The following is a 20,491-nucleotide window of genomic DNA, read 5'->3' on the forward strand; positions in this document are numbered from 1 at the left end:
CAGGGACAATGTGTATTATTTCACATTCAGCAATAAAGTATGCCGTGAATTTAGATGACATCTTTGCTACTATTTTTTTAATCCTAGTGGTTCTGTAACGTTCCAGTTACATTTTACCCAGAAAATCACCTTTCCTGAGAGAAAAATGCTAAAACCCTCTCAAATGTTCTAGAGATCCCAGGCTGATATAAGTAAATTCCCAATAGCAGAATTCACTGTGCCCTTGGTCGTGGTGGGATTAAGAGGGGTTATCCTGCCTTTTACATCCTCTGCCAAGGCAAACAGGGGTATCTTTATGATCATTTTGGAAATCAGCCATAGAAAAAGGCTTTTACGGCAGTCAAGCAATATTTATTTGAAATCCAGACAGCCTACAAAATATCTAGAAGTGTTTGTTGACTAGAAACAAGATCCATACAGAATAATAGTATATTATGAGTGACTCTGAGTCTGGAGAGCCCTTTATTTTATTGAGGGTACAGTACACACACCAGTCACGTCTCTAATGAGAGAAATAGTGCTTTTCAGAGGAAACAAATCTGTTATGGTGAAGATTCAAATTATTATAGCAGAAGAATCTACAAAAGAGTAGATTGCAGCAAGATGTTTGACTAAGTCAGTCATGATGTCCCCTCATGGACAACAGGGAGAAATGAGGACCTTCTTTATATGGCTAGAGTGAGGGTAACATAAAAAAAAATAATAATTATTATCATGTATTATTATAGAATTCAGTTTCTGGTGCAGAATAGCTATTGTATATGTGGTCAATATAATAATAATAATAATAATATTAGCCATGAACAGTGAAAATTTATCATGTATAATATGAGTTAAATGCATCCAGTATCATCTAGAGGCTACGAGAACTTTTCAAGCCCCAGCTGAAGGGCTAAGGAGGGTGCAGGGTTGGGAGGAAGTCTGAGGTTGGAACCCTCCAGCACTGGTCAGTGATAATCTCAGGTGGGTGACTGGCCTGGGAAAAGACCAAGGGAGAGCTCCTGGTCCAAAACCAGCCAAGCAAAAAAGCAGCTCAGTGGTCACCGTAGAGATGAGAAGTGGGAGGAAGGGATGACTAAGGGGCGAGGGAAAACTTGGGGGACTGATAGATATATTCACAATTTTTATTGTGGCAATTGTTTCATGGTGCGTGCAGGAGTGCTCAGCCATGTGTGACTCTTTGCGATCCCCTGGACTGTGGCCCACCATGCTCCTCTGTCCATGCAATTCTTCATGCAAGAATATTGGAGTGGGTTCCCATTTCTTCTCCAGGGGATCTTCCTGACCCCGGAATCAAACCCATGTCTCTTGCATCTCCTGCCTTGGCAGGCTGGTTCTTTAGCACTAGTGCTACCTGGAAAATGGAGATTTTCCCTCACATTTTCCATGTAAGGAATGGATCATGAGTCAACGTATGCAAGTAGCTTCAGGAAACTGCAAGAAACAAGGAAACAGACTCTCTCCTCAGAGCCTCCAAAAGGCATCAGTGCTGTTGACACTATTTTTTTTTTTTTTTTTTGCAGTTTATGTACATCACTTAACACCTCAGTGAAGGTGGAAAGAAGTAGATAAGAGAGGAGAAAAAAGGAAAGAAGAAAGAAAGAATAAATTAAGCCTTGTCAGCGATGTCAGAGTAACTAGCTTTGGGTCGGGTGCCTGGAAGTCAGTGATCAATTCCAATGTGAGACTGGAGTTGCCAGACCTGCATGCAAATAGGAATGTGCAGACGTGGTTGGATGCTCTGATGTGAGGTCAAACCCTGAGGGAAACAGAGCTGGGGGAGCAAGATGAGCGTGTCTCCCACGGTGGGGACAGAGTCAGTGCTTTCGTCTCACAGGTTGTTCTACAGGTTGCTCCCTACCCCCAGCACTTAATAGGGGCTATGGGCAGATCCAGGCAACAGAGCTTATTGGGCCCCATATTCAAACGAAGAATCAGAAGGGCTGTCTTGGGAGGTGGTGAGCTCCAATCACTGGCAGGGTTCAGATGAATGTTGGCTGATCAAACCTGGCTGCCTAATGGCCTAAGAAGCTTGTTAAAATAACCACCCCCACTCCCACTCCTGGCCTAGAACTACTGACTCAGAATCTCCACAGAGTGGCAACTGACATCTGTATTTTTTTCAACTTCCCAGGCGATTCTGAGGCAGCCTGCGTTTGGCGTTTGTTGCTGTAGAATTGGGCTCAATTAATTTTCTCTATAGTTCCAAGTTTCTACAATTCAGTAAATACCCTGGATATTTGAAATTATCCTTTGTGTCCTACAAAAGACTTTAGGGACAGACTCCTCTCTTTTCCCAGAGAAGAGGGAAAGTCTTTCAAAGTATGGGATCCTCAATGTCTTGATTCCAAGCAGCAACGACACGTGCGTAAAGCCTAGCCTGTCGATATATTCATCCCTGAAGTCCTGCCCATCTCCTGGGTGAAGGTGTCCACTGCTCCTGGGGTCCTAGCACCTCTTCTCCCCACTCTGAACTCTACGGAACCAAATATCTCAAGGGCCTTTTAAAAATGGGACCAGGGGAGAAACTCCTGTGTTGCCTTAGCATCATTTGTCGGAAGATTCAACAGACTCAACTAAGAATGCCTGCCCAGCAAGCTACAAGCCAACTGAGAAATCAGACTAAAGAAAAGGGCAAATGGAGACCAAAACAGCGTCCTCATGGTTGATAAGTCTGTTTCCAGAATAGCAGAGTCCGCAGCACAGCCCAGCCCAGCCCCGTCACAGGCAGCGCTGGGGAGGGTGCTTCACCATAGGACAGAGCCTGCTCTCGAATTATCTATATCGCAGAGGAGCGGAGCAGAGCAAGTGCGTCTGGGGGCAGCCTGACCCTGGGAGGTGGGGAGTCAAAGGAGAGAGTTTCATGGACCCCGTGTCTCCTGGCTCTCCAGTGAGAATCCTCAGGAGGGCCAAGGTGGGGAACGATAGCAAGGTTACAGGGATGGACGCCCTCCAGAGTGGGAAGGAAGTCTCCCTGTCTCCCCCACTCCTTCTTCCTCTTCTGTGTGTGTCTTGCCTTCCTGAGTGAAGTATAAACCGGTGGAACGCAGGGATTATGTGTTATCTTATTTTGATACTTTCTCTACAGTGCCGGGCACTGTGCTGGATGTATTATGGATGTTCAAAGACATGTTCAGGACAAAGAACCCAGAAACCAAGGACAAACAGAGAGGAAGGAGAGGGGAAAGAATGTGATGGTGATTTGCTGGCATCTTAAGGATGAGGTAAATGGGCGTGGGGAAGGGTTTTCACAATGGAGGCAGGTAGCCGGAACTCAAGTCCTGCTTCCGCCTGTTCCTGGCTGTGTTATTCTGAGCACGGTGCCTACATTCTCCCATCTGTACCTACCACAGAGCCTTGTTGTGGGCATGAAGTGGGTTTTGGCCTATTGGTGGGTTAAAATAAAGTGGGCAAGCTAAAACCTGTGGTCAATCTGACCCAATGCCTGTTTTTATGCATAAAGTTTTATTGGAACCCAGGCACACCCATTCGTGGACGTAGTGCCCACAGCTGCTTTCACACTACAGGGCAGAGCTGAGGGGTTGAAATAGGTCTCATGGCCTTCAAAGCCTGAAATATTGACTCTCTGGACCTTTATGGAGAATGTTTGCTGACAAACCCCTGGCTCAGAACACAAGAGCTCTCTTCTTTATCCATCAGAAATAGAAGAGTCAGCGTTGGTGTTACCTTCTTGCCTACAGTAGTTCTCAGTTCAGACAGTCGCCTTTGGGGCTCCCTCGCCACTCTCATCCCTGGCTCCGCAAGCCTGCTTCCACAGCGCTCTCACCAGGCATGCTCTCTGTGGTCTGGGCTTCCCGCACCGGATTCTCCAGCTTGGGACTGTGTTTTGTTCATTGATCTAGCCTTGTGCCTTGGGCAGAATTGAACCCCAGGAAATGCTTACTCCACTAACCTAGTAACCAGAAATATATGCGCACATAATATGAACTCTCAGAAACAAGGGACTGTAAACCTACAGAGGGACAAAGGCTGGAGGTCCGAGCAGGCCCCTCTGGACTTTGCCCCCGTCGCTGTGACTGGGGCAGATCTTCACGTGCTTCCTGCCGCCTGATTTCCCGCTTTATTTCTCCGCGCCTGGCCGCAGGGGCACTGGAATAGAAGCCGTTCTGTCCTCATTGATCAGCCTGCAATCTACAACTGGCATTGCTTTTCATTCCCGGTGGGGTCATCAGCCTCCCTGTCGAGGCTCGGGAGTTCAGGCCAAGACACGGCAGCAGTAAGGGCTTGGGTCCACTTGGACCCGCGAGGGCTGGGGGCAGACGCTGCCGTGGGAGCTGAGGAATGCGCCCGCCCTTGCGTTCCGCAGCAGGTGTGCGGGGGCATTCTTATCATGCTTCTTGGGGAGCTGCATCTGCTCCTGGCTTTCAGAACTCCGGAGCATTTTCACAACAAAATGTTAGGCTATATTTATCTGTCACAGCACCAAAGCCCGTCTTTGAAATTTCTGTCCAGGAAACAATTTGAGCTGTGTTGTTAACGAGTTCAGCAACCTTGACACCTCCCTGATCCTTGACTTCTTCCTCTGTAAAAGGAGGGGAGATGGTCACAAGCCTCCCCTCCACACCCTTGACTCTGACATCGAGTGCCTCTACAAGGTCACATGAACCCTCTGTGCTGGAAGTTGCTCTAGGTGGGATTAGCAGCTGATTCAGACAGTGACCTGCTTGGGGAGCAGGTGGCTGGATCCCACCATCTGTGAAGCCCTCTGCCTGTAGGATGCCGACCCTTGGTCCTCCCACTGACAAGATCTTGCCCAAATTCACCTTTCTAAGGTAAAATTCCTCAAAAAGCTCTGAGTAGCCTGATCTTTCCCAAGGCTCCTTGGGGCTCAAAGGTGAAGTCAATGTTTGTCTCCAAGTAAGAATTCATTAGCTGCTATTGCCAATCAGAGCCGTTTTCTCTGAGTGGAAACGGACTCCCTGGGACTCTATGGGTCACCAGGCCAACAGCTTAACATGCAGAATCTACAGATGCCAGGTGTATGATCCACCAGGACTGGCAGGTAACACATAACACTTCCTTTTCCAACTCAGCAGTCTGGTTGCCCATCAGGGACCAGCTGAAAAGTACCTGCTATGTCTAGTGGATGAGACCCAGGCCCATCAGACAGCAGACTGCAAACCTTAGATGGATCTGGAAGCCTGAATCCTTTTCCTGGGCGTTCTGGCAAGCCCTCCTTCCAGTGTGACTTAAAAGAAGAGGGTTGTTTTCTTTTTTCCCCCTGTTACAGCATTTTGATTCCCATGGGAATCAGTAAGTAGGAACGTATTTGTAGAGTAATGGGTAAAAATGATTACTAGGTTTTTAAAATGCTCTTTCTGATGTTCCAATTCACTCACAGGTGACAGTTATACTGACAGCCACACTTGTTCATGCTCCAGAGAAATCTTCTTTGCTTAAAACTGCATCAAGCGCTGTTTGAAAAGTAACAACCCTTGTGTGACTTTCCCCTTGGTGTTCAGGGTCTTTGCCATCCTCCTCCACGGGAGCTGACAACATTTTAGCAAAGTTGGCTCTCGATGCTGGAATTCCATTTGGGGCAGAGCAATGTGTCAGGATGCATAGGAATCTATCTCCCTCAGATCAATGGCCTCAAGAAATGTCCTAGGGAGATGATGCTGGCCCAGGGTGATGGCTGGAGCCCTCTTCTCTGGAACAGACTTTATTCTGGCTGGGGAAAGGCTACTAAATGAACTCTTTTTAATTAAAACCCCCTGAACCTTACTTATTAAGACTTCTGGCGCATGCTGACAGTGGAATTTTTCCTGCATGGTCCTTTGGGGAGCTACCTAAATGACTCTGGCAGAGAAATGACATATAAATAACATTTAGGATTATTATTATGGGGCTAGGTTCTCATCCTGTGTCACTGTCTGGGAATTCTACTGCTCATACTTGCTCATTATAAATACTGTACCCTTCACCTTCTCCCAAGCACACAGGGGATTGAGGCAGTGGAGGGCCAAGTGGGGGTTGGAAGAGGGCATCATTTGGAAGATCCATTCATTGGAGTCAGTTTGAGAGTCATTCTGCACATGGTTAAATAAGCTATCACAAAGTATTCCCTATTTCAGGTAATTCATTCATTCTCCAAGTCTCCAGGGGGTGGTTTTTAGACCTGTTTCAGGAATGAAAACAGACTGAGTTGTCCCAGTAGAATATGAAATTGTACGATAATGACACTGACCTGCCACAGAGCAACGAACCAGAATCCCTCACACAGGGGCCTTTGCTCTAACCAGATGGGACCCCATCGGGAGGCAGAGGACAGGGATTGTAGATTATTCCCAGCATTTAATGGAAGTGCTTCTATTTGGAAATGCTCGTGCCAGACCCGAGGCTGACCACTGGGTCACCCAGCAAATATTTGAGTCTGTGCCATGTGCAGGGCCCACTCTCTGTACCAGTCTGGGTGGGACTGGCAAAGTCCCTGCTCTCTGGAAGCTCAAATCCTAAGGTGTGGTGTGGGGGAGATAAGCAGACAAGAAAACAAAGAGATAAACTCAGATTGGCAAAAAATGAGAGTCAACAAAACTGTGACGGAAAGTGACTGGAAAAAGTAGGCCTCTGGGATCCGAGACAGTTCTGATAAGGGTGAGTGATGAAGGCTCCTGGAAGGAGGTAGCATTTGAGCTGAGACCCAAAGAATGAGAAGCAGAGAGACCTAGAGAGATCTGACTAGAGCTTAGAGGGCAAAAGAAATAGCAAGTGCAAATACCCTGAGGCCAAAACATGCGTGGCACGTTCCAGGAGCAGAAAGCAGGAGGTCCTAATTGGGCCAAGTGAGCGGCAGGGGATGCTGGGAATGTGGCAAGAGAAGCAGATGGCGCCAGATCCCCTCCAAGGCTTGGATTAGGTCAAGTCTTGGATTTCATTCTGTGAGCATGGGCAGCTCTGAGAGGTGCTACAGAAGAGGCTGCTAGTTGCCCCCATATTCATTCTCCCTTTCTTTTTAGTTCTGGAATCTTGGATTTTTAGCCAGCAAATGCCACACAGTTTGAAAGTACATTTTGTGTAAATATACAGCTATCTGATTAAATTCTTGTCCACGAGATGTGAACAAAAGTAACGGATGCCACCTCTGGACCTCACCCTTCAAATGATCGGACATTACTCGCCTTTCTTTTTCTCCCCTTCCAGTGACTGGAACAGAAATAGCTATAGAGGCAGTTTTAACTTTGGAACACGAAGGCAACACCACATGGCATGGTGAACAAGGGCGAAGGAACCTGGGTCACTGCATGACTGCATGCAGCTTGGCCACTCACCTGCCCTGAACCCGCTTACTTCCTTGGTTTGAACCATTCTTTGTATTTTGGGTTCATGCTACCTCAGTTTTAGTTTGCATTCTAACACATATTTCCTATTTGAGTGACTTGATTTATGCTTCCAAGAGATCCGTCTAGTTTCCATGTGGATACAGTTCTGGGGTGGGGGGAACAGTGGATGCAGTAAGCCCAGAGGCCATCTAAGGGACCACTGCAGTAACTGAAATAAAGGATACTGATGGCTTCAGATAGGGCAGTCCCTCTGCACACAGACAGAAATGAACAAATAGACACGGGATACATTTTGGAAGTGGAACTAAAAATATCTGGAGCTGGCTTAGATCATTGGGAAGGAAACAGGAAAGAAAATCAAGGTAACTCCTAGTTTGGAGTCCTTTGGTGACTCTCCCATCCTGATGGGACCTGAAGACAATAGGAGACGGACCCCACCGACAGGCCACTGAAACATCTCTTCTGTGGGCATCTCTGGTAGGAGCCACCCCTGGAATAGCAAACTTGGAGATGATCCACACCACCACTGTCAGTCCAAGAATCGGTAGAAACCCACCCGAGCTGAAAATCCTTCAGGTTATTTTAGTTGTAAGCAACGGAAACCAACTCTGGCTAGTTTAAGAGCTAAATTAGCTCACAGAACCCAAGTATAGTCCTTGAAAAAGAAAAGAGCACAAAACGAGAACTGAGGTCTAGAAAGATGACAGGAACACACAATGCTGTTGGCTCTTTATCCCTAAATAGACCGCTTTGTCTGCTCTTCCATACATTTAATGAAAGATGGTGTTTCCATGGCTTCAGGATTTATAGTACTTCTAGCAAATATCCCACTCCAGTACTCTTGCCTGGAAAATCCCATGGACGAAGGAGCCTGGAAGGCTGCAGTCCATGAGGTCGCTGAGCGTAGGACACGACTGAGCGACTTCACTTTCACTTTTCACTTTCATGCACTGGAGAAGGAAATGGCAGCGCACTCCAGTGTTCTTGCCTGGAGAATCCCAGGGACGGGGGAACATGGTGGGCTGCCGTCTACAGGGTCGCACAGAGTTGGACACGACTGAAGCGACTTAGCAGCAGTAGCAGCAACAAATGTACTAAATCAATGTCGGCATTCTGTCGCAACCCTTAACCCTAGCAGTTTAGGGGTGAGAATTTAACTAGACTTGATTGGGGTAGGGATCCTATCAACAGTGGTCAGGAGAACAGGACCAAATCATTTAAACAAGGCTGGCTCCACCCATCCCTGTGGAAAGGGCAGGTCAAGAGAAAAGGGCTTACAGCCCCTCAAAGTGCCTTTCTAACAAATCCATATGGAACACAAATCTCAGTTCCATGAAGACCCAGTGCTGCAGGGCTCAAAAGCCCCATTGGAAGCATCCATTTCTAATACAGAGCTAAACTGAAGTCCTCTTGAGCCTCCAGATAGCTTTCTTCTTTTTAAAGGTACCTTGCACAGAAGGTGTCATGGCCTCCCTTGGGGACCACTGTCGAGGACTCACAATGCTTACAGACACTCTTCTATTCTTTCACCTATGTGCTTACCACAGCATGCGAGAAAACTCTTCTTGTTTTCTCCTCAGTAATAAGGGGCCAAATGATCATCAATTCTACCCCTCAGAATAACCCTCAGCTATGGTACCTCTCGGGCTTCCCAGGTAGCGCTAGTGGTAAAGAATCTGCCTGTCAATGCAGGAGACGTAATAGACAGGGGTTTGATCCCCGGGTCAGGAAGATCCTCTGGAAAAGGAAATGGCGACCCACTCAATATTCTTGCCTGGAGAATCTCATGGACAGAGGAGCTTGGAGGGCCACAGTCCATAGTGTTGCAAAGAGTTGGATATGACTGAAGTGACTTAGCACATACATGGTACAGCTCAAGAAAAGCTGGATGGGAGTGGATGTGGATTTCTGTACATGACTGACCTGGACATGACCCTGCAGTCTCAGAGGTGTGTCCAAACCAGCTCTGAACAAATCAGATGGCTGTGGATGTGCCTTTTTTTTTTCTTCTAGAAGCATCTATTCTACAAATTAGTGATCCCATCTCCCTCTTCCCCTGTTGGTCTCAAATACTCATTTTTTATTCCCATCCAGGGCTCCCTCTCCACACTTCTCTGAATAAAGTTTAAAATTGAGCTATAAGAATGGATATAGCTGCTCTTTATCTGTCAAAGGAAGATTAGCCAAGGATAGTTATGGGCCCCAGGCAAAGATAGGGACGCAATCTGCCTCTTAAAAGCTTGATTGGGAAGAGTTTATTGTTATTATAAAGATGCACTTTCTTTTAAAAGTTTAGAGCTTTTTTTCCTCTTCTTTAGTCACAAAGGGTCATGTGATTTTTTTTTTATTATTATTAAGATGCTTTTTAGTTTTAAGCCTGAAACTTAACCACATGTGCAATGAAGACTCTGGGAGAGTAAGCAGGTCTTCTGGGGAAAGCTTCCACTCTATTCATCCAGGGGACACTGTGACTTCTGTCTCCTAATAATATGTGCAGGTCACAACCCTTCCACTGCAGGACAATCCCACTGCAGGGGTCCAGGAATACTTTCTCCAAAAGGCAAAGCAATGAGAAAATAACCCTTTGATATCCTTTCTCTTTCATCATTCCTTTGACTTTTTTTTATTATGCAGCTAACAATTATGATCAAGTAGATAATATGTATTAAATGTGCTCTAAAAATATAATCTCATTATTTTTATGGGTTTTAAATTTTCCTAACAGGCCTTCTGCTTGTGACATTCAAAAGCACCATTATCATCATTCCTATTGTTCCTTAGGGCTTCCCAGCTGGTGCTAGCGGTACAGAACCTGCCTGCCAGTGCAGGAGACAGAAGAGATGCAGGTTCAATCCCTGGGTCAGAAAGATGCCCTGGAGGAGGCCATGGCACCCCACTCTAGTATTCTTGCCTGGAGAATCCCATGGACAGAGGAACTTGGGGGTCTACAGTCCATAGGGTTGCGAACAGTTGGGCGTGACTGAAGTGCCTTAGCAGGCACTGTTCCTTAATCAAAAATTATCCCTTGCTCCTAACTCCTAATCATCTCTATTCTACTTTCTGTCTCTATGAATGTGCCTAGAAGCACCTCACATAAATACAGCCCCTGCTTTTCAATCTACTCTCAAAATTGTGCACTATACCTCCCCTGCCAGACTCTCATATGGAGGCCAGAAGCCATCCATTCTAAACTGTGGTCTTTCAATAAGACGTTACCCTCTGTACACCACTTTACAAAGTCCTTATAAAACCTAGCAAGCTACATGTGAGCTCCTCTACTTTCTAGTTGAGGAAAATGAGGCTGCTACAGATGAGATCATGGAGCTAGTGAGCAGCAAAGCCAGGGTTCAGCTCAGGTTACTTGCATACCAGTCTGTCCTCTTAACCGTGATGTCCTCTCCATGCCCCACTGAACATCGAAGTTGTAGTCTGCCAACACCTGGCAATGCAGAATAGCTGTCCTCCAAGGATTAACATCCTGCTCTGTGTTGTTCGATCTTTACACAGACCCAAGGTTGGGAGCATGTTCTTTATGTAGGAGGTACATTTACTTTGGGCTTCCCTGGTGGCTCAGTGGTAAAGAATACGCCTGCCAATGCAAGAGATGTGGGTTTGACCCCTGGGTTGGAAAGATCCCGTGGGGAAGGAAATGACAACCCACTCCAGTATTCTTGCCTGGGAAATTGCCATAGACAAAGAAACCTGGCAGGCTACAGTCCATAGGGTCTCAAAACAGTCAGACATGACTTAGCAGCTGAACAACAACAATATGCACGTTACTCAGAAACAGTGCAGCAGAGTGATCCTGCCCTGGATCCAGATCCAGTGATCCTGGATCCGCAAAGATTAGGCTGCGTGGATTCAGCAACCGAGGGACCTCAGCCAAGGTCCTTAACCTCAATGGTTCAGTTTCTGTTTCTGTAAAATGGGAACGATTATGATGACAATACCAATCTCACGGAGTCCTGGTGAAGATAACATAAATGGATGCACATAGAGTGCCAAGTGTAGTGCAGAGTGCTTGAAAATCTTATTATACCCAATGGGTCTTATGACTGGTAACCATTTCTGCAGCTCAGTGATTTTAACATTATTTTGGTCATAGATGCCTTGGTGAGATTGATTATATTCTTTGCAGCCAAAGATGGAGAAGCTCTATACAGTCAACAAAAACAAGACCAGGAGCTGACTGTGGCTCAGATCATGAACTCCTTATTACCTAATTCAGACTCAAATTGAAGAAAGTAGGGAAAACCGCTAGACCATTCAGGTATGACCTCAATCAAATCCCGTATGATTATACAGTGGGAGTGAGAAGTAGATTTCAGGGCCTAGATCTGATAGATAGACTGCCTGATGAACTATGGAATGATTGTTCATGACATTGTACAAGAGACAGGGATCAAGACCATCCCCATGGAAAAGAAATGCAAAAGAGCAAAATGGCTGTCTGGGGAGGCCTTACAAATAGCTGTGAAAAGAAGAGAAGTGAAAAGCAAAGGAGAAAAGGAAAGATATAGGCATCTGAATGCAGAGTTCCAAAGAATAGCAAGAAGAGATAAGAAAGCCTTCTTCAGTGATCAGTGCAAAGAAATAGAGGAAAAGAACAGACTGGGAAAGACTAGAGATCTCGCCAAGAAAATTAGAGATACCAAGGGAAGATTTCATGCAAAGATGGGCTCGATAAAGGACAGAAATGGTATGGACCTAACAGAAGCAGAAGATATTAAGAAGAGGTGGCAACACTACACAGAAGAACTGTACAAAAAAGATCTTCACGACCCAGATAATCATGATGATGTGATCATTAATCTAGAGCCAGACATCTTGGAATGTGAAGTCAAGTGGGCCTTAGAAAGCATCACTACGAACAGAGCTAGTGGAGGTGATGGAATTCCAGTTGAGCTATTTCAAATCCTGAAAGATGATGCTGTGAAAGTGCTGCACTCAATATGCCAGCAATTTGGAAAACTCAGCAGTGGCCACAGGACTGGAAAAGGTCAGGTTTTATTCCAATTCCAAAGAAAGGCAATGCCAAAGAATGCTCAAACTACCGCACAATTGCACTCATCTCACATGCTTGTAAAGTAATGCTCAAAATTCTCCAAGCCAGGCTTCAGCAATATGTGAACCGTGAACTCCCTGATGTTCAAGCTGGTTTTAGAAAAGGCAGAGGAACCAGAGATCAAATTGCCAACAACCGCTGGATCATGGAAAAAGCAAGAGAGTTCCAGAAAAACATCTATTTCTGTTTTATTGACTATGCCAAAGCCTTTGACTGTGTGGATCGCAATGAACTGTGGAAAATTCTGAAAGAGATGGGAATACCAGACCACCTAACCTGCCTCTTGAGAAATCTGTATGCAGGTCAGGAAGCAACAGTTAGAACGGGACATGGAACAACAGACTGGTTCCAAACAGGAAAAGGAGTACGTCAAGGCTGTATATTGTCACCCTGCTTATTGAACTTCTATGCAGAGTACATCATGAGAAACGCTGGACTGGAAGAAACACAAACTGGAATCAAGATTGGCGGGAGAAATATCAATAACCTCAGATATGCAGATGACACCACCCTTATGGCAGAAAGTGAAGAGGAGCTAAAAAGCCTCTTGATGAAAGTGAAAGAGGAGAGTGAAAAAGTTGGCTGAAAGCTCAACATTCAGAAAACGAAGATCATGGCATCCAGTCCCATCACTTCATGGGAAATAGATGGGGAAACAGTGGAAACAGTGGCAGACTTTATTTTTCTGGGCTCCAAAATCACTGCAGATGGTGACTGCAGCCATGAAATTAAAAGACGCTTACTCCTTGGAAGAAAAGTTATGAGCAACCTAGATAGTATATTCAAAAGCAGAGACGTTACTTTACCGACTAAGGTCCATCTAGTCAAGGCTATGGTTTTTCCTGTGGTCATGTATGGATGTGAGAGTTGGACTGTGAAGAAAGCTGAGTGCCAAAGAATTGATGCCTTTGAACTGCGGTGTTGGAGAAGACTCTTGAGAGTCCCTTGGACTGCAAGGAGATCCAACCAGTCCATTCTGAAGGAGATCAACCCAGGGATTTCTTTGGAAGGAATGATGCTAAAGCTGAAGCTCCAGTACTTTGGACACCTCATGCAAAGAGTTGACTCATTGGAAAAGACTTTGATGCTGGGAGGGATTGGGGGCAGGAGGAGAAGGGGACGACCGAGGATGTGATGGCTGGATGGCATCACGGACTTGATGGACGTGAGTCTGAGTGAACTCTGAGAGATGGTGATGGACAGGGAGGCCTGGAGTGCTGCAATTCATGGGTCGCAAAGAGTTGGACACGACTGAGCAACTGGACTGAAATGATGTCAGTTAAGATTCTTTCTGATGTATCAAAACCATAGCTTAAACTGCCTTAAGCTAAAAGAAGTGTCTGAAAATAGCAGAAATCTAGAAGTGAGCAAGTTTGAGGCACGTGCAGTCACCAGTGAATGATGTCATCAATAACCCTCCTCTCTCTGTTATTTCTTTCTGTCATCTTAGCATCCGACTCAGCCTAACACTGGCTTGTGGGAGCAGATGGCTTCCCATGGCAACCAGAGCTTTGTGTTTCCTGCTCAGATCTGGAAGAGATAGGGAATAAATAGGCTCCTTCTTGTTACGGGTTAGGAAGATCCCTGGGAGGAGGAAATGGCAACCCACTCCAATATTCTTGTCTGGAGAATCCCATGGACAGAGGAGACTGGTGGTACAGTCCACCGGGTCGCAGAGTTGGACACGACTGAAGCAACTTAATATGCAGGCACTCTTCTGTTATATTTGAGCCAACTCAAGTCTTACACCCTCCCCACGTGGGGCCACTACCAGTTTCCAGGGCAATCAATGCCATCAGGAGCCCTTCTTGGGGCTGAGGGTGAAGGGGTTGCCTGTAGAAAACCAGAGTTCTCAGAAAGAGAAGACTAATAGCAACAGCTTCAAATCGCTATGCACCATAATGCAACATGCCTACTTGTCAGACAAGTTCAGAAGTTTCAGTCTCCAGAGTAAGACCCCTATGGTAGTCATTCTATGTGAAAGGTTATCCACGGATGAAAACAGACTTCAGGAAGTTGCATATATGAAAGATGTTACTTTGCTCCCTCTTAGAACCATTTACTGAATTGCATGCCAGCATTATGCTATAGGTATCTTCCTGCTCCCCACAGTAATGTTAGGGAAAACATGCCTCTCCAGAACCACTCATTTGACTTTACAGACAGTGAGAAACACATATTCAACCATGATTCTCCCCTCATGTCTTTAGTCACCTTGGGTTTATGGCTTAATTCAAGGAAAAGGTAGAATCAATTGTTCTGTGCCAACCCTATGCTTGTTTGCTGTTTTCCTATCAATAGTTTTTCTTCCTCCTGGCTCAATTAATTCTTTGTATGGTATGTAAGTTTATATCCATCCAACTTCTTTATGGAAGAAAAGGGGTAATAATTTAAATAGCCCCAAATATGGAAAACGTATTTTGCTCAACGTCAACTGTAGCATTATTAATAGTCAAATTTAAAATCTGAAGAAATGTAAGTGTTTGAGGAATAATTGAATAAATTATGTTAGTCATCAACTTAAATATACTGAAATTAAAATTCTGTTTACAAAGAGTTTGTGATAAAATGAAAAAAAAATGCTTTTAATGTTAACTTAAAAAATAGCAAGCAAAATCAAGTATGGGTGTCCAGTTTCTGACAAAACAGTAAACTTGACTAATACCACCCCTTTCCACTACAAAAAATAGAGATGTTACATTAAAATTTTAAAACAAATTTAAATATATAGCTGAGAAAAAGGAAGTGAGTAAAGGAGAGAGGAAGGAAAAGAGGAAAGGACAAAGGGAACTCCCAGGTGACAATAAAAAACAAGCAAAAAATCAAATATTGAAAGCCAGAGGAGTGATTGCTTTAAATCATACCATAGAAGTTCAGGAGACCATCAGATCCAGATACATAACTTGACCGCTATGAGCTGGAGCTTCTATACCCATGCTGAGACAGAAGGTAGAGCGCTGAGACTGGGTAAGGCGCGTGGTCAAAGCTGAAATCTCCTCACTAAACCAGAACCTTCCTCCATGAATGGCAGGAATAGAACCCACTGACCCAGAAAAGCATCAGTGAAACATGTCTCTTCCCTTGATGGTAAGAGGGGAGCCTCCAAAGTCCTCCTGAGCCTCCTACACACAGAAATGTAATGTCTAAACATGTTTTACTCATAGGGTAGTAATCCCAGGCTGAAAAACTAACAAAAAATTGGTCTCAGATTGGTGAAACTTGGAAAAACATCACAAGCAAAATGCAGTTTATAAGAATGTTGTCACAGATTGCCACAAAAACAAAAACCTGTCAAGATATGTAGACAATCTAAGGAATAAAAGTAGATACAGTAATAGAAAAAATCCATACCCCAAACTGAAAAAAAAGAACAATTTCAGAGAAATAATATGATAAATGTTTTAAATTATCAGATAAAATAGAGCTCATACTAAAAGAATTAGATACAGTAATATTAAAAATAAAGTCACTGAAAGTATTAAAAAAAGAGATTACAATCAGCCAAAGAAAAAATTGGAAAACAAATATAAAGAACTTACTTAGAACACAACACAAAAAATAAAGAAAAGGAAAATAACACAGAAATTTTAAGAATTTAAAGGATTGAAAAACAATATCTAAAAAGGATGAACAAAGAGATGATGTCTCATCAGCAAAAGTAGACACCAAATACAGTAGAATGACGTCCTCAAAGTAATCAGGAAATATAATTGTCAACAAAGGGTCATATCCAGAGAAACTACTGCTCAGAGTGAAGGCAAGACAATGCAAACGAAGAAGAAGAGAGTTTATCCCTCACAGACCCTTGTTGAGAGAACTATGGAAGTTATTCAGAAATGAGTTGAACTGAGGAAATAAGGGGGCAACACATTAAACACTACAGTGTTGACCAAAATCAACTGGTAAATGCAAGAGGAAATCTAAGCATCATCTGCAGAAACCTTAGCATTATGCATAGTAAAAATGACTAAGTTTTTAGAGTTTAAAAACAAAACCAAGCCTGCCTCCTTAGCACGGTAGGCAGAGCATCAGACTCATAAAAACCAAGCCCAAATATTAGATAATGACATGGAAGACAATCATCAAAGTTAAAGCACACTAAGGTCCTTATTTTTGTTCCAAGGAGCGTAGACATGTTGATTTAATATTAGCTTTCTTAAATCAGGTGTGCAGAATAAAGTTCAAGGGTGACTACTGGCAGAATAAAAATAGATATTTACTTCAAAATATAGAAATATTCAAAATAAGTATCAGTTCAGTTCAGTCACTCAGTCGTGTCCGACTCTTTATGACACCATGGACTGCAGCACGCCAGGCTTCCCTGTCCATCACCAACTCCTGGCACTTGCTCAAACTCATGTCCATTGAGTCGGTGATGCCATCCAACCATCTCATCCTCTATTGTCCCCTTCTCCTCCCACCTTCAATCTTTCCCAGCATCAGGGCCTTTTCTAACAAGTCAGTTCTTTGCATCAGGTGGCCAAAGTCTTGGAGCTTCAGCTTCAGCATCAGTCCTTTCAATGAATATTCAGGACTGATTTCCTTTAGGATGGACTGGTTTGATATCCTTTCAGTTCAAGGGACTCCCAAGAGTCTTTTTCAATACCACAGTTCAAAAGGATCAATTCTTCAGCGTTCAGCTTTCTCTATAGTCCAACTCTCACATCCATATATGACTACTGGAAAAACAATAGCTTTGAATAGATGGACCTTTGTTTGCAAAGTAATGTCTCTGCTTTTTTAACATACTGTCTAGGCTGGTCATAGTTTTTCTTCCAAGGAGCAAGTGTCTTTTAATTTCATGGCTGTAGTCATCTGCAGTGATTTTGGAGCCCAAGAAAATAGAGTTATCACTGTTTCCATCATTTCCCCAGCTACTTGCCATGAAGTGATAGGACCAGATGCCATGATCTTTGTTTTTTGAGTTTTAAGTCAACTTTTTCTCTCTCCTCTTTCACTTTCATCAAGAGGCTCTTTAGTTCCTCTTTGCTTTCTGCCATAAGGGTGATGTCATCTGCCGGCAATCTTGATTCCAGCTTGTGGAATTCATCCAGCCCAGCATTTCACACTATACATATGAGTTAAATAAGCAGGGTGACAATATACAGCGTTGATGTACTCCTTCCCAATTTGGAACCAATCTGTTGTTCTATGTCTGGTTCTAACTGGTGCTTCTTGATCTGCATACAGATTTCTCAGGAGGCAGGTAAGGTGGTCTGGTATTTCCATCTCTTTCAGAATTTTCCAGTTTGTTGTAATCCACACTGTCAAGGCTTTGGCATATTCAATAAAACAGAGTAGATATTTTTCTGGAATTCTCTCGCTTTTTCTATGATCCAATGGATGTTAGCAATTTGATTTCTGGTCCCTCTGCCTTTTCTAAGCTTGAACATCTGGAGGTTCTTGGTTCACATACTGTTGAAGACTAGCTTGGAGAATTTTGAGAATTATTTTGCTAACATGTGAGATAAGTACAACTGTGCAGTAGTTTGAATTTAGTCATTAAAAGATTGAGATTATCAGGTTGTTTTTTAAAATATGCTTTTTGTTCCTAATAAATTTTTTCCATAGTTATTTAACATTTCATCTTTATCCCTACAAAATGTTTTGCCTTTAAATTGGCTCGTCTGATATAAATACAAATTCCTCTATCTTGAGTCAACTATTCTTGATATTTTAGAATGTATGCTAATGGCCTTTAAAAATTATATAAATGTATGTTATTTATTTTCCAGAAAGGCTTTGATTTAGAAAGTGTCCATTTTAATATATTAATAACATCAATGTCCATTACCTTTTTATTTCTAGGTGGGCCTCCTCCAACAATATGGCATGTATTTATTCTCTTAGACTTGGGACCATTTCAAAGGTAGAATACTCTTAGTAGACTTTTGGTAGATAGTGTTTTTCAAGTTAAGGAAAGTATCTTCCATTTGTAGCCAATGAATAGCTTTCATTATGAGTGACACTTTAATTGTATACTTTTAAAGCATTAGACTCTTTGTATGACACCTTATCCTTCATCCCAGCTTCTATTAAGCATTGTTCTATAGGAGATCTAGTCCAACAGAGCGAAATAAGAAAAAGGAAATCAGAGAAAAATGGATTAAAAAGGAAGAAACCACATCGTCATCATTCATAAATAATACACTTTTTTGATATGGAAGATCCAAGAAAAACTTTGCATGAACTATTAGAATTAGTAGAGATTTCAGTAAACGTGCTAAATACAACCATCATACAAACTAAGGTATCATCACTATATTACCCATGTCTAGAGGGATAAATATGTGTCACAGTGTTAAAACAGGCCTGGAAATCAAAAGATAGTACCTATGATACTCACTATTGTTTACAAACTTTACAGACATCTTCTTGGTCTTTCTGGAAAAAAATCAGCATATGTGTATACAAGTTCTAAAGATCATTAAGGAACATTCCAAAGTGTCAAGAGTGGCTGACTCTGGGAAATAGAATTTTTTTGGATGACTTTAACAAAATTTTTTGCTTACTTATTTGGCTGTGCCAAGGATTAGCTGTGGTACATGGGATCTTAGTTGTAGCATGCAGGATGTAGCTTCTTGATGAGGGATCGAAACCCGGTTCCTCGCATTGGGGGCATGCAATCTTAGCTACTAGCCGTTAGACTACCAGAGAAGTCTTTGGATGACTTTTAATTCATCTCTATAATTATCTGTTTTAAAAAAATTACTGCAATAAGCTTCCCCAATGGCTCAGAGGTAAAAAGTCCACCTGCAAAATGACACTGGAGATGCAGGTTTGATCCCTGAGTTGGGAAGTTCCCCTGGAGGAGGAAATGGCAACCCACTCCAGTATTCTTGCCTGGAGAATCCGACGGGTTGAGGAACCTGGTGGGCTATAATCCATGGGGTCGGAAAAGAGTTGGACACAACTGAGCACATGTGGATTTTATAATCTTGGGGGATACATTTTTTTTTAATAAAAAAGAAAGGCATTGGATCCAAACCAATACAGCATCTATATTTTACCCTCATGACCTCCCTAAGGAGGTATTCTAATCCAGAGAGTTCTTACCAATCCAAACTGCTTTCTGCCACATTACTTCCATTTACTTCCATCTCATCTGAAAATAAAAATTTTTTAAGGGGAAGGAGATGGATAAATTAGGAGTATTCTATTAACAGACACATATTACCATATATAAAACAGATAAACAACAAGGATTTACTATATAGCTTAGGGAACTATATTCAACCTCTTGTAATAACCTATAATGAAAAAAAAAATCTAAAGCTGCACACCAGAAATAAACCCAATACTGTAAACAGCTGTAGTTAAATCATAACATTTTTTTCCTCGTTTGTTAGTAGTATACGCCTTAATTTCTTCTACACTGCTTCCTTTAACTGTATCATCAAATCATCTGATGTTCTTTGACCCAAAAGAACATAGATCGTAATAATACCTTTACCTGAAAATGCAGCAGCTCACACTGGCACAGTCTGATGGACAGCCTGGCAGAGAAGCAGTGAGCAGTGCCTGATTTTAAGACACAGTGTAGACAATTGCAGGGGTGAGAAGATATCAGAGTGTCTAAAATTTCAGCACTAAAACCTTTAGGTTAAGCACTGGTCTCTCGTGGCTCCTTTTTCGAGACTTAATTCTGCTGAAATTGGCTGAGACGTTAAACCTCCACCTGTTTAAAATCTCCCTTGTAAGTAGAAGCGAGTGGAGGTAGACCAAAGGAAAAATGCAGTTTCTCAGAATCTGGACTAGAGCCACCTGATTGTAAGTTCCCATCTCTAACAGTGACAGGAAGGATCCTGGGAAGATCGGAAGGAGATTGGCTCCCCAAAGTCTACTTGTCTCATGATATTCTGGTGTGACTTTCTCCTAAGAAAGACTTTCTTGGATTATTCTGTCAGAGTCTGTTCTATAGATACTACTACAATCCAACTTTTTCAGAATTTGGACAAATCCACCCAGTCTTACATCTATGTAATTGGCTCATAAAAGTGAGTGAGAGAACCCATTAAAATATTTTTTTGCTAGGTAGGAAGTGCTGGAGGAGGGGAGCTTCCTGCATCCCCCTCACCCTGGAGCAAGAAGCCCATACCTGGGGGCGGTGGCAGGGCTAGCCCAG

This window comes from Budorcas taxicolor, chromosome 17 (assembly GCF_023091745.1).
Source record: "Budorcas taxicolor isolate Tak-1 chromosome 17, Takin1.1, whole genome shotgun sequence".
Classification (NCBI taxonomy): domain Eukaryota; kingdom Metazoa; phylum Chordata; class Mammalia; order Artiodactyla; family Bovidae; genus Budorcas; species Budorcas taxicolor.